Consider the following 14,889-nt stretch of genomic DNA (forward strand, 5'->3'; position numbering starts at 1 on the left):
TGTGCAATCTGTGTACCTATGTAGACATATAATTCAGCTGGACAAATCAATAAGTGGACACTCATTCACACAAACACTTCTACACAGCTAGTACCTGTTGCAGATATTACTATTGCACAGTTTGAAACAACCGGAAGCATAAGGACCCGACTCCCTTTGGAGGAAATCATTGTCCAGGCTCATAAAAAGTGCATTTGGTTTTTACTAGCAGAACTCTTCAAAAGCAAAACAAAATACAGTAAATGATACATCCAAAACATGCATACAATGTATTGTGCTGTCCAGCACAGACTAAGCATCTTAGAAATGAAAGATAATCCTAAGCAGACATATTAAGAAAGGTCTCTCTCTCTCTTTAACACTATCCATTTCCCTGGAGTTGTTTTCCTTTAGATCTTCATTTACATCCTTCTGCTCTCTGTCATGTTCAAAGAAAGACTAATAGCCAGCACCCTTTCAAGATGGCAAATTTGCAACTCAATACCTTTGTCACCTGATCTAAGGGTACAGCAGTGCGTAACAGAAAACAATCAGCAGGTTAACCCATTTAGGAGCTTAAAGGTAAAGGTAAATGTACCCCTGCCCATACGGGCCAGTCGTGACCGACTCTGGGGTTGCGCGCCCATCTCGCTTAAGAGGCCGGGGGCCAGCGCTGTCCGAGGACACTTCCGGGTCACGTGGCCAGCGTGAAGAAGCTGCTCTGGCGAGCCAGCACCAGCGCAGCGCACAGAAACGCCGTTTACCTTCCTGCCAGAGCGGTACCTATTTATCTACTTGCACTTAAGGGTGCTTTCAAACTGCTAGGTGGGCAGGTGCTGGGACCGAACGACAGGAGCTCACCCCGCTGTGGGGATTCAAACCGCCGACCATGCGATCAGCAAGTCCTAGGCGCTGGGGTTTTACCCACAGCGCCACCCACATCCCCTTATTTAGGAGCTTAGAGTCCCTTAAAAAACTACTGTGGAAAAAAACCTTCCATTTAGAATCATAGAACTGTAGAGTTGGAAGGGACCCTGAGGATCATCTAGTCCAGGGATCCCCAGGAGGTTTTGGTAGATTGCGATCAATCATTGGGTCCCTTTCCTTATTGTTGTTAAAATAGAATCTGGCCCCGCCCCCTCACCCTGCCCTCCATTGTTGCACGATCTGCAGAACGGCAGACAGAGTATACCCATTGAGGCTGTTTCCCCAGCGATCTGTTGGTGAGTGGCTGTTCCTCTTTCTCCCTAAAAATGGCCAACAGCTTAGCCTTGAACTCCCCAAAAGGGGGTAGATCACTGCCAGTTTTTAATTCTGTGAGTAGATCACAGTCTCTTGGGAGTTGGCCAACTCCCTGCAATACAAAAATACACAACTGTCCCATACGAGGATCAGACCTGCAACTTTGTTATTATCAGCACCATGCTCTAACCAACTGAGCTATCATTAATACAGTGGTGCCCCACAAGATGAATGCCTCGCAAGACGGAAAACCCACTAGACGAAAGGGTTTTCCGTTTTGGAGGTGCTTCGCAAAACGAATCTCCTATGGGCTTGCTTCGCAAGACGACAATGTCTTGCGAGTTCCTGCTGGTCCCCCCCCCCTTTTTCTAAGCCACTAAGCCGCTTATCAGCTGATCCGATCAGCAGATAAGCTGCTAAAAGCCGCTAAAAGCCGCTAATAGTGCTAATCCGCTAATCCGTCAATGGGCTTGCTTTGCAAGACGAAAAAACCGCTAGACGAAGAGAATCACAGAACGGATTCTTTTCGTCTTGCGAGGCACCACTGTACACATACATTTTCCATTTCTGTGTCAATTAAATCAGTTATACTACTTAACAGTGCCTGTGTCCAGTGCAATGCTTGAACAAGCCTTCTGTTAATCAGACTAAGCAGTGTTAATAAATAATAATAAAATAAATAATAATAAAATTTTATTTATATCCTGCCCTCCCCAGCCAAAGCCAGGCTCAGAGCAGCTAACAACAATAAAAGTAACACAGCATTCTAAAATCAATTCATTTTAAAATCAATTCAAAATCAAATTAATGGCAACCATTGGGCTAGAGTTCTATGAGGATTACCAAAGGAGGGGGTCAGACTGTGCCTTGGCCAGTGTGAGATTACATGGAGCAATGGCCTCGCATGTAGCTGAATGGCTGTGCTTACCTTGGTGGGACACATCTTATAGGCATGATCTGAGAGTACAGACCTTCCAAATGAAATTTCCTTGAAGCACTTGTGAAAAGCTCTACACTGCAGTGTATATATAACTCAGTTGATGAGACAAGTGTTGAATATCAGGTCCCATCCTGGGAGTCAAAGTGAAAAATAGGTTATTTCCTATAACCTAAGTGCTTTGGTAGTACATGATGGTTCTCAACATACTATTGTGGGGAGGGAATAAAGCCACAGGCCTCATTTATCAGTCTTTTTCCAAGAACATGCTGACATTTCTAGGACATACAGAATGGTGTAGAAACTGCTGTCAGCCTTTAATTAGGGAGGAGACTGGGACTCACACAGCTTGTCTTCATCTTGAATTCTGTCCTTTAACTCTACTGTAAAGCAATGTAAAATAGGTATCGCCTCATGACCTTGTAAACTAAAATGATGAGTGTGGCAGTAAGATTTTAATCGTACCGCTTCTAATCTGTGCAATGTGTCTAGAAAGTTCCCATTTTATATGGAAATATCTGAAATAATTAAGGTGAATGGTGCTAAGAACCTGTGTGTGTGTGTGTGTGTGTGTGTGTGTGAATATTAGCTCTGTTGAATTAATACATTTCTACCTAGTCTGTTTTAGTAAGCATTTAATCTACCGTCATTGCACTTGCCATAATGTTTTTTTTTATTAAGAAAAATCTGGTTATATTTTATAATCCCAAATTGTCCTTAGTTCCATTCCATGGTGAGCTAATCAAAACATCCCAAGCTCCAATACATAACACAATTAAGCATTCAAATGACACCCCCCTCTTTAATAAAGGAGACCAATGTGAAAGCACAAGGCTGTTTATAAATTAGTTTAAATTGGATTGGAAACAAGCACAAACAGCACAATCCATTGATAAAATATAAAATGTGATTTTAATCGTACATAAATTCTAGGGTTCTCATCTCAAACCTTATTTTTAAAGTGTAAGAATCTGCTGTCTTTTGCTGATTAATAACCAGATTTTCATTAATTTGAATATCATCAATATCTCTCTGGATATGAGTCTCTTTTTGAGATATTGAGGGAAGCGTATGATAACTTACAGTTCTTAAAACACATACTGTAGGAAACTGCAGTTCATTTGGTTCTGCCTTCCTTGGCCCCTCCTCCAGATGTCAGGGAGTGAACTACAGACATTTTGCATGCAAGGGCATCTTCCGTACCTCTGAGCTATGACCCAATTCCTGCTCACTGTTACAAGGAAAGACATTTTCTGCTTCATTTCCTATTACTGTAACTTTCTCCCGCCATAATAGCTTCTGGTAACAAATAGGTATGTCTGTAACTCACAGCCCTACCTATTAAAGTTGACCTACCGCCAATTACACAATTAACACTTTAGTTGGATAATTAATTTATGGGCAGAACAATCCAAAAGGTAGCAGGAGTCAGAAGCCAAGATGGATGATTCACCTTTTGCAGGGACCTGCCAGGCTTGCGCTGACAGGATGGAAGAAAGAGCCTTAACCTTTCTTTTTTAACTCAGTTTTCCAGTGGGAGGGAAAACAGATACACCTGTTTCGGGGCTGGTATGTGTATGCATCCATTTTAGGGGAGTGCATCTGTCAACTTCCACTGATCTGCTCCAGCGTGCTGCCTTTTCCCCACTGCCGATGCTTGAGCTTCACTGTGGGTAAGGGGAAAGTGGCAGAGATTTCTGCAGTGGCAGGGGTTGTGGACGCGGTGGCGCTGTGGTCTAAACCACTGAGCCTCTTGGACTTGCCGATCAGAAGGTCGGAGGTTCGAATCCCCGTGAAGGAGTGACCTCCCGTTGCTCTGTCCCAGCTCCTGCCAACCTAGCAGTTCGAAAGCACGCCAGTGCAAGTAGATAAATAGGTACCACTGCAGCGGGAAGGTAAACGGCGTTTCCGTGTGCTCTGGTTTCCATCAAAAAGCGGTTAAGTCATGCCGGCCACATGACCTGGAAAGCTGTCTGTGGACAAACGGTGGCTCCCTCAGCCTGAAAGCAAGATGAGTGCCGTAACCCCAGAGTCGCCTTTGACTGGACTTAACCGTCCAGGGGTACTTTACCTTTACATTTAACTTATGGGGTCAGATCTTTCTCTTTACAAGGGTGGAACTCTGTGTTCTCATGCTTAAAGAGGGAGATCTGAAGAAGCCTATAGCAGAGGTGCCGCCTTGGGTCACAAATATACACAAATAAAGCTGTATTCGACGGATGAAAGGATTATATGATGTCTGACATGACTGAGAACCGTAGAACAAGAGATGGAGAACTTTAAAGCGTTAAAATCGAGAGGCTTCCGGGTTAGCGCCATCGCCGAATGGCGGACTCCCTCCGAGCTCCGGAGGGAGTCGGCCCGGCAGGGGCTGGGTCCTACCGCGCCGGCGACGTGGGGACCCTTAGAAACCACGGGAACGGATCCCGTGGACATGGTGACTCGGCTGGCACCGTTATCGCTCTCCCGGCTCGTGAAGGAGCCTTTTTAAAGGCTACGGATCGAGCGCCGGGGAGTAGCGTGGTGCTTTGAGTCCTCCGCTTCCCCTGCCGGGCGCAGCCGCATGCCATCCGGCGGAGAGCGCTGGCTTCTTCCAAAGGAAATTCGGACAATTGATCAACAACCCGTGAGTAATTGGGCAACCGGGTATAAAAGGAGGAAAAAAGAAAATTTTTTCCGGATTTGGCACGAGCGGGAGGGGATCCAAAAAAGGAAGTCAGTCCCCTCCCTGATTGTAAACATGCTAAAACAAGGACTGAGAAACCAAGATCGATTCAGAAGCTTATTGATGACAAAATTACCAACTCCACGATGTGAATTATAAGAACTGTGCTGGAGGAGAGGAGTCGAGGGTGAGGAGAAAAAAAGCAAACCCCCCCCCCCTGGGAACCGGGGCGATTCGGATAGCCTGGCGAAGAGAGATGGAGATTTTGACAGCTGTCAAAGGAGCTGTCAAAACTGGAAAATATAAAGAGGACTGTGCTACAAGTTCTTTGCTGGTTAATTTTGTTACAAATTTGATATAAATATGGATATAAACTGTCGGGGAAAAGAAACAACAAATTGACTTTTGGATTAGAGGATACAAAGTTACTGTAATCCCTCTAGAGGGGATTCGGGACATTACAAGTGTCGTATGTGGAAAACTACTCTGGGATGTGCAAAGGTCTTATCTCCTGGGAAAGCTGCAGAACTGAAATATTATTTTGTCTACAGAGGTGACTATAATACAATAGAATCTTCTATTGAAGCAAGAAAGGAACTGGACGTAAGTCTTTGTCCCTGAATAACAAACCTCTGTAGAGACATTAAATTTTGGAACAAGAATGTTTTGACAGCTGAACAAGACAGAAACCTGAGAAACCAAGAAATAAAAGAGCAAATGACTGAATACGACACGGAAAGAACAATGGGAGGAGCAACAAAAGATTAAAAGAAAATTAAAGGCCTCTATTAGATTGGATTTTTGAAGTTAAACATCATTAAAACAACCAAATTCGAAGAAACCAGCAAGATGGACTGAGACAAATTTGGCTGTGGACTTAAGATCTCCAGGCCGACAACATACAGACAAATGGACATGGGGAATCAAAACCGGGGAAGGGAGGGGGAACCTTAGAATCCAAAGGCTTTGTAACCAAGTTTTTGAAATTCTCTATACTTTCTATCTTATATTCTTTATAACTTTGATATTATATGTTTTTGTTTTTTCTTTTTTTTAGAAAGGGGGAACTCGTGGAAGGAATGAGAGCGGATCTTGGGGGGGAAATTTTGTTTTATTACAAGACGAGGAGTGATGTTAAGATTGTGTAAATTTAAAATGGTTTATGAGTAAAATATATTAGGTTTAATGGGGGATGAGAACTTGTGGAACCAACTTAGAGAAAGGGGAATACAATCGGGAGGGGAAGGAGGAAGTCCCAGAAAGAAGGTTATGAAAAGAAGGGTCTAAATTAGTTTCTCTTTTTCTTTCTTTTCTTTATCTTTCTTATTTTCCTATTCTGTTATTATTGGAAATTTTAATAAATATGATTATAAAAAAAAATAAAGCGTTAAAATCGAGATGTGGAAAATATGGAAATAACGAGGAGAGGCAGGAATGAGATTTGGAGATATACTTCAGAGGTCCAGACTATGGGGTGCCCCCCGAAATCAATAATTATAATTTGGATGACAATTTGGTCTTTTTTATTTTAGTTTTCTATTTTAATTGGATTATGATTGGATATGTTAATTGGATGTTTTTTATTGGAAAATTAATAAAAATGTTTTTTTTAAAAAGCTTGGGCAGCAGTGCATCATGTGCCTGTGATGTAATGCGTATGGTGCGTGGCATGCAGGTTTTGGTGGGAGGCCTTTCCCAGTGAGGCATGACTTCAATGGCCACATCTCCTCAACTCTTGCACTCACGAGGAATCATAGAATCATAGAATCATAGAGTTGGAAGAGACCACAAGGGCCATCGAGTCCAACCCCCTGCCAAGCAGGAAACACCATCAGAGCACTCCTGACATATGGTTGTCAAGCCTCTGCTTAAAGACCTCCAAAGAAGAAGACTCCATCATACTCCTTGGCAGCAAATTCCACTGTTGAACAGCTCTTACTGTCAGGAAGTTCTTCCTAATGTTTAGGAGGCTGCCTTTAATGCCACACTGCTCTCGGCTCTCCCCCACTCCCTAAATATTGGGGCGGGGCGGGGCTGAAACCACTGCTAAGGAACATTGAGAGGGCTGGTGACACTTCCATCCCATAGAGTTGGCTGGCCTGCCCTATAGTATAACCCTATTTATTTATTTATGTTTATAAACCACCCTTCATCCCGTAGGAAGCCAGGACAGTGAAAACACAAGATAAAATTGTAGAGCAGCTCATTTAGAGTTTAATTGGAGCATAACACGGATAAAATAGGAAGCATCAAAATCACCAGGCCTACTCGCAGACGTTCCCCCCAATGCCAGTATGATATGATGTGTTTTAAGTGAGAGAAACAGAGATAGAGAGTTGTACAAACTGGGGGTCATGTTCACTGATGTAACTGCTAGACAAGACTCCCCTACAGGGCCTGGCACACAGTGGTGGCACCATAAAAAATGGGGGAGGCAACACAGAAAGAACAAAATACATGCCTAGGTGGGTTAGCTGTGTCCCGCATGTTCAGATCCTTGAATGAAAAATCACATATATGTTAATGACAGAGTCCAGCAATCAGGGAGAGGGAACTAGGCGATGAGATCCTGGGGGGGCATACCGCCCCCTGGCAGCACCCACGCTGACCTGCCAGTAAAGTAAGGTCCCCGTGCCATTTCCCCATGAAAACATGTCCAGCACTATTTATAATTTAAAATACAGTATAGAACTGAAACAAAAATATATTGAGAATGCATACCAGTAACTTAGATTATATATATTTGCATGAAGGTCACTGGACTATATCTTACATATATTTGCATGGTTATATCTCATTTTATTATCTCACAACTACCTGTTTGTTTGTTTGTTTGTTTGCTTGCTTGCTTGCTTGCTTGCTTGTTCATTTTAACATGACAGTTCTCCATAGGCTACAGAATGGATTTCATTTGTTCTCCCATCTTGGCGGTGCTCTGAATCAGATCTGCTTAATTTTTCTTCTGTACTAGGAGTGAATCTTGTATCTTCATACTATACTTTGGAACTTTAAATGTCATTTCTTATTACTTGACCAGTTTTACAGTATATAGGCCAAATAAACCACGAGACCTACAATCTCAATATTAATAAACTTGAATTGGATAAGGAAGAACAAATCTTTAAAGCCCAGACCAAAATTTGCATTTCATTAGAAACCTCATTGCGAAGAAACAAGACTCTTTTTCTTTGATATGAAACTATTAATTCCTGATATCTTTATTCTAGGAAGAAATTGACTTGCCTCCATTTATTGAAATAACTAGAGCCAGTGCTCTAACCCTTTTGTAATAATCTTATTTTGCATTTGCTTTTGGCAATGATAGGCGACGTATATTCAGCAAAGACATGGGGAACCACGACTTTTGACAGCCGTTGGGCAATAGACATATGCAATGCATGGAACATTTCAGTGTTCACTAAAGAACCTCTGTGTGTATGATCCTGAATTAATACATCCTGCCTAGGGGTCAACTGGACCTTTAATTTTCCTTTTCCTTTTCCTGAAAACCACCACACCTGTTTGGAATATATTTGATGGTCTCTATGGCAAAATACCTTGTGTACACCCAGTTCAAACTGATGAGTGGAATTCCAGATAAGTTGAGATTTCAAGTTACTAGATCAAGTTACTAGGTTTGGCCCCCTGCCACCTTAAAAGAGACAATTTAGTTACCGTGCATGCTTATAGCAAAAGCGAAAAAGTTAATTGCATTGAAAAACTGTAATACACGTCTGAAAATTGATTTCTGACTTCATGTAATGCCTTTATAGAATCATCAAGCTGGAAGGGTCTCCAAAAGTCTAGCCCAACCCCCAGCAATGCAGGAATTGCAGCGAAAGAATCCCTGATAGATGGCCACGCAACCTCTGTTTATAAACCTTCAGTGACCTTTTCCTATTCTAACTTGCTTCCTGTGGCGTTAAGCAGAACATTTCCCTTTCCCTTCACTTCCAAAGTACTCCAATATTTTGGTTATAAGGAAAAGGTAAAGGGACCCCTGACCATTAGGTCCAGTCATGGCCGACTCTGGGGTTGCGCGCTCATCTCGCTTTACTGGCCGAGGGAGCCGGTGTACAGCTTCCCAGTCATGTGGCCAGCATGACTAAGCCACTTCTGGCGAAACCAGAGCAATGCATGGAAATGCCGTTTACCTTCCCGCCAGAGTGGTACCTATTTATCTACTTGTACTTTGATGTGCTTTTGAACTGCTAGGTTGGCAGGAGCTGGGACCGAGTGACGGGAGCTCACCCCGTCATGGGGATTTGAACCGCTGACCTTCTGATCGGCAAGCCCTAGGCTCTGTGGTTTAACCCACAGTGCCACCCACGACTGTGAAACTTGGTTATACTCGGGGCCTAACACAAAACACATGCAATGTGCATGCTGCTGTTCAGGGTGCCAGTCAGCCATTTCTAAGATATTCCATTCTATGCTCCCTGCCCTCTGATTTTCTGCCCTTCCTGCCACCCTGTCAACAGACACACAGTCTTCTATGACCACTGAACATGGGGTGTTGGGGGCTTTTGTCGCCTCCTTTGAGTCCCCTCCTCAACAAAAGGTACCTTTCTCTTTTCTCACTAACCCTGTTTAGGCTGTATAGAAGAAGAAGAGTTTGGATTTGATATCCTGCTTTATCACTACCCAAAGGAGTCTCAAAGTGGCTAACAATCTCCTTTTCCCTTCCTCACCCACAACAAACACTCTGTGAGGTGAGTGGGGCTGAGAGACTTAAGAGAAGTGTGACTGGCCCAAGGTCACCCAGCAGCTGCATGTGGAGGAGCAGGGAATTGAACCCGGTTCACCAGATTATGAGTCCACCGCTCTTAACCACTACTCCACACTGACTCTCTTATAGCTATTACCACTCAGCCCTAAGCTTCTTATTTATATATATTAAGGCCTTGGTATGTGTGCTGACCTTCCATGCCTTGTACACACTGCATTGCAAAATTCAGAGGAGAGATTGTGTTTGGGTTCAACTACGTAACTTTTTGGAAAGTAATAATGGGTTTCCCTTTCTTCTTATTTTCGTCCATCAAAAAGTGCACAGGGGAACCATGTGAAGAAACTATCATGAGAGGAGGAGAGAGGAGAAGACTTTTCATACTGTGAAATTCCCACTCACCCTCAGGTTAGAGCCTTTACTGGGATTTTCTGGTCGCTGGTTGACTAAGCCAGAAATATTTTTTTGTCTTCCAGCCTGACTGGCACTTGGCTGTTGTTGTGGTTTTTAAACCTTTCTCACAGTGAATATTACAGCTTCATTTTGTTAGGTGGAATGACTTTTTGTATAAGAGTGAAATTGGCATTGGGCAGGATCAACATTGTAAAATGGGGGCCATAAGAAGTGGGAATTGATCCTGGCACCCCCAATGTTCGGTTGGGGTCTCTGCCTGGCTGGCATCCTCATCCCGGTCACGCAACAAGACTTTGCTGGTTTGGCTTGTACCATGACAATGTTCAATACTGGGTGACTCCCAAGGGACAGGTTAGGCATGGTTCAACCTCAGCTGATTCTATTCCACCAGCATGCCAGCCTTTGCTAGAGCCATGCCAGCCCTTACCCTGCCTGATGCAGTCAATCAATATTTGACTTGTTTTTCATCCAAACGCCTGGTGTCCTGTCTTCTTCTTTGTTGCTCCTCTGGGTCACATAATGCGCCTACCAAAGCAATCAGTTTCTCATGCCATTGGAACTTGACACTGTCACTTGTGAAACAATTGTTTCATTTAGAGGTGATATATATATTCTATTTTCGTATTCTACTGCAGCAGCTGGTATTTAAATTTCACATTAGGCTAAGATTTCAAAGACACATTTATCTTGTTGAAATTTCAAACTATAAAAAGTATATGTAACATATTTTTGGCACTATCCCGCTTTAACAGCAGCAAGTTGTGATGAAATGCTGACTCTGCTTTGCTAACCTCTGACTAAAATGGTTTGGCACCAATGGTTGAGGAGAAGGATGCCTCCTTCTCTGAATTTTCGCTGATGACTGTCATCACCCTAACTTCATCCCTATACACAGCAGCTGATGCTGTATCCAAAGTGTTATGTACTGAAGTTCTCACCCTGGGCCAGCAGGGGGATACTGTAGATAGTTATGCAAATGAAAGCTCGAAAGTGACGTTCAGTGATTGGATAGTTTCAGAAAGTTGTACAGTAACGTTGTACTGGAGCTCTAAATAAGCAGGCTGACTGAACCCTTAAGTTCAGTTCTGTTCTGGCCTGTGAATAAACAAGAGCTGTTTGAAGAATCGCTGTGTCGTCTGATATGTTCACCCACAACTTAACACAAAAGTTGCTTCAGCCCTCCATAAAGTGTTGCTAATAGGCAAATGGCATTCCCTTCCAAGTAAAGGTGTATAGTGAGTGTGCCCAATACAGTGGTACCTTGGTTCTCAAATTTAATCCATTCCGGGAGTCCGTTCGACTCCCGAAACCATTCGAAAACCAAGGCGTGGCTTGTGATTGGCTGCAGGAACTTCCTTCACTCAAGCAGAAGCTGCGTCAGACATTCGGCTTCGGAAAAATATTCGCAAACTGGAACACTCACTTCCGGGTTTGCGGCATTCAGGAGTTGATTTGTTTGACGACTAAGCCATTCAGAAACCAAGGTACCACTGTATTGCCTTGGTTATTTTGACACTTGCGGCAGAAAATGTCACAAATGTCCTTATTCTGGAAGTAAAAAAAGGACATTGACTATCAATTCGCTGTCATTCCATGATACCCAAAAACAGTTGCCTAAGATGATTTCCTAATGCCAGGGCCTCCCCAATTAAAGTGTATATATACTAAAGCAGCACTCTTTTGAACTTTATTTCTTTTGCACTCTTACCAAACCAAAAGCACTGTACTAGCACATGAATCCCATGAAAAAATGCACTGTGGCAAAAGGATTTGGCTGGGTTCTGGCCTGGAAAAATTGCTGCGGTTTCTAATTGTTCCAAACAGTACATAACCAATTGCTCAGAGTTACCTAATGAAAGCCTACGGTGCTGCTTGTTTCAAACAGCAAGCAAGTGGCACAGGAAATCTTATTTAGCATGGTAAATAATTGGCTATTTCTGCTCCTATTACCATGTTGCTTTGACTGCCTTGGGAAATAGTTGAGATTATCTCTTCCTATCCTGCAAGGAGGTATTAGTTTAGACTGGAATGTAATGCTGTAATCTAGGGAAATACACTAGTGTATGATTGCAATAATTGTCGTTTTATTTGCTTTTATGTTTATGGGTTTAATGGTTTTATTACTCCCTTGCTGCCTAGTTATTTTATATTATTGTAAGTGATTTCAATAAGTAATTTGATTAGCAAGGCTGAACATCTCATTTATAGGCAGCCTCCTGGCTCTAAGGTAACAAGGACCTTTCTAAAGAGTTGTGTATATGTTTTTCTCTTCAACTACATGTGGATACCCATGATATTGTGAGCAATATGGGTGCCCATATACTAAGGACAATGCCATGAAGAACTTCAGGTTATACTTGGCATGAGGCTGCTCTAAAAAAATGACATCCCTCTACCAACATTTTCTCCATAATGCTTAGAAACACCCTTGCAGAGAAATCACATGTTTTTCCTGCCCAGCTGCTGGCATAGACAAGAAAGCACAGAATATACAACAAGGTCGCCACATGGGTACAATTGATGATGTGCAAGAATTTCTGTTTATCTTTGTCACTCCATTTTTATTTGCTAAAGGTCAGCATTCATTCATAAAAAAACCACACTTTACAGAGTGGACAAGATAGCCATGTTAGACAATAAAATTACCTTAAAGACCAACTCATTTATTATGTCACAAGCTTTTGTGTTCCAGAACAATGCATGCAATGTTATTACAGGGCAGGGTTTGGCCAAGACATTTTGCCATCTGATGTGTGAAATCCAAATGGCTTTTGCATCACAGCGCAATGGCATTTACCATTATTTTTATTTTCTGCCTTTGAAATCCCTGGCACATCTGTGTGAAAGTAAAGCCCTGGGTTCAAGTGTAAATAAACCAAAGCGGGTAAAATAAGTATGGCCTGAGATAGACAGAGAGAGAACAACATATTTCACCATTCCGCAATCTGCACTAGAGCATTGTAATATTATAGCCAAAATGTCACAAAACAGCAGAGACTCCCACCAGGACATCAGTCTCCCATCAGCCACACTGGTGTGCTTAACAGATGGGAGAATAGGAAAGGCGAGGCAGTGGGAAGACCTGTACAGTGTGGGAGCAGCAGCAGGAGTGTCAAATTGGCTTTGAAAGCTGCAGTGTGCATGCTCTCACGTTCTCCAGAACGCTTCACCAGGTTGGATGGTAAACATAGCAAGGAGAGGACAAAAAAAGGGCACATGCTGAAACCACAGAGTCTGCAATTGTTTGCAGTCTTAAGAGGGAATGTGGGAAGTGGAAGCAGACATTGAAATTGGAGTCTATTGTGTGCTGTTCAGGTTTCAGGTTGTACAAAGGCTGACGGGAAGAAGAAACACACAGAAAAGTTGAATCCTTCATTTTTGGAAACAGAAAATCCAGCTGATGCTCATATCGGCCTCCATCCTCAGGCTAAGCATTCTGCTTCCTTGGTTGGAAAACAGCAATAAAGGAAAACTAGGCAGTTCAGAAATTCAGGTGATATAAGACCGTTTTCCTCCAGTTTAAGAACCTGCTGTTGAGCATGCCAAAAGTTTCCCAGGTTGGTCTCCTGTAGACAGCTTCTGCCTGCGTTGGGGCAGACAGAATCTCTGGAATGGCATTTGATTATTCTTCTGCTGAGCTCAATATAGTCAAACCTCAGTTCTCGAACAGCTCAGTTTTTCTAACATTTTGGCTCCCGAACCCTGAAAACCTGCAGGTAAATGCTCTGGTTTTCAAACATTTTCTGGAAATCGAATGTCTTCTGTGACTTCCACTTGAGTGCAAGAAGCATTTGCAACTAATCGGAAGCCATACCTTGGTTGTCAAAAGTTTTGGAAGTCAAACGGCCTTCCGGAACAGGTTATGTTCGACAGCTGAGGTTTGACTGTAATAGAAGGGAGTAATAAGTAATTGTGGGCCTTAAACTGGATTTATAGAAGTTTGTTTCCCTAAGAGATTTCACTTAGAGCATATATCCTTTCAAATAAATAAAGGGTTGTTGTTGTTTTTCACTTGGATATTTGTCCACTGTGGACCACACCTTGATCTGAGCTGCGGTTTTTGTATATAGTCTCATTTAAACTTGACTTGACTGGGACAGAATTGATCCGAGTACCAACATTTGCCTTAATTGGATTGTAGATCAGCCTTGTTATTCTGTGAAACAATGAATCACCCCAAGAGCTAACACTTGTGTTCATAAATAAGTGGCTCCCTCAATTTCATATAAATATCCATTGTTCCAAAATGTTCTTTTTAAATTTAGGGAGACCGAATCTAATTTAGCTGTGCCACCGATAGTAAATCGTCCTGCCGCCCTATAGATCAAATGTTTGCAAAAAAACAGCTGGCATGTAATAATCTCTGGATGAGAAAGACAAAGAGCACCAGCCATCTGCTGACCACTTGGAAACCGGCCTAACAATGTGGAAACTGGAGCCAAACACTGGCCCTGCTTCCAACAACCCCAGTAAAATTGTAAAGCAAAATCAGGGATGAAGGAATAATATTGCACTTCACATGACCCTAAGGATGTCCTTCTGGCATCACGATGTGGGTATTAATCCTTTATGAGATATCTGGGAGTCAATAAATGGGATTTTTGAGTGTGGAAGCAGAAATAGATTCAGTTTAATGAGTCATCTAAAAGCCTTTAATATAATAAGAAATATTGTTCTCCGGGTTTAAGAGTCATGGCAGACTGGCGGAGGTTTTCCTTTAGTCGATCGTACACAGACAAATCAAGATGTGCTTTACGTATTGAGATATGAAGATTTGTTGCTTGCTTTTGTATCGGGGCTGACTTTCACTTGACACTTTGTACTCAGTTGGCATACCTGAGTACAAAACACCCTTGCATGACACTAAGGGTAAATGTTTGCAGTTTTAGCTCCGCTCCACTTTAAAATACACATGAATGGGATAAA

This window comes from Podarcis vaucheri, assembly GCF_965113315.1.
Source record: "Podarcis vaucheri genome assembly, chromosome: 6".
Classification (NCBI taxonomy): domain Eukaryota; kingdom Metazoa; phylum Chordata; class Lepidosauria; order Squamata; family Lacertidae; genus Podarcis; species Podarcis vaucheri.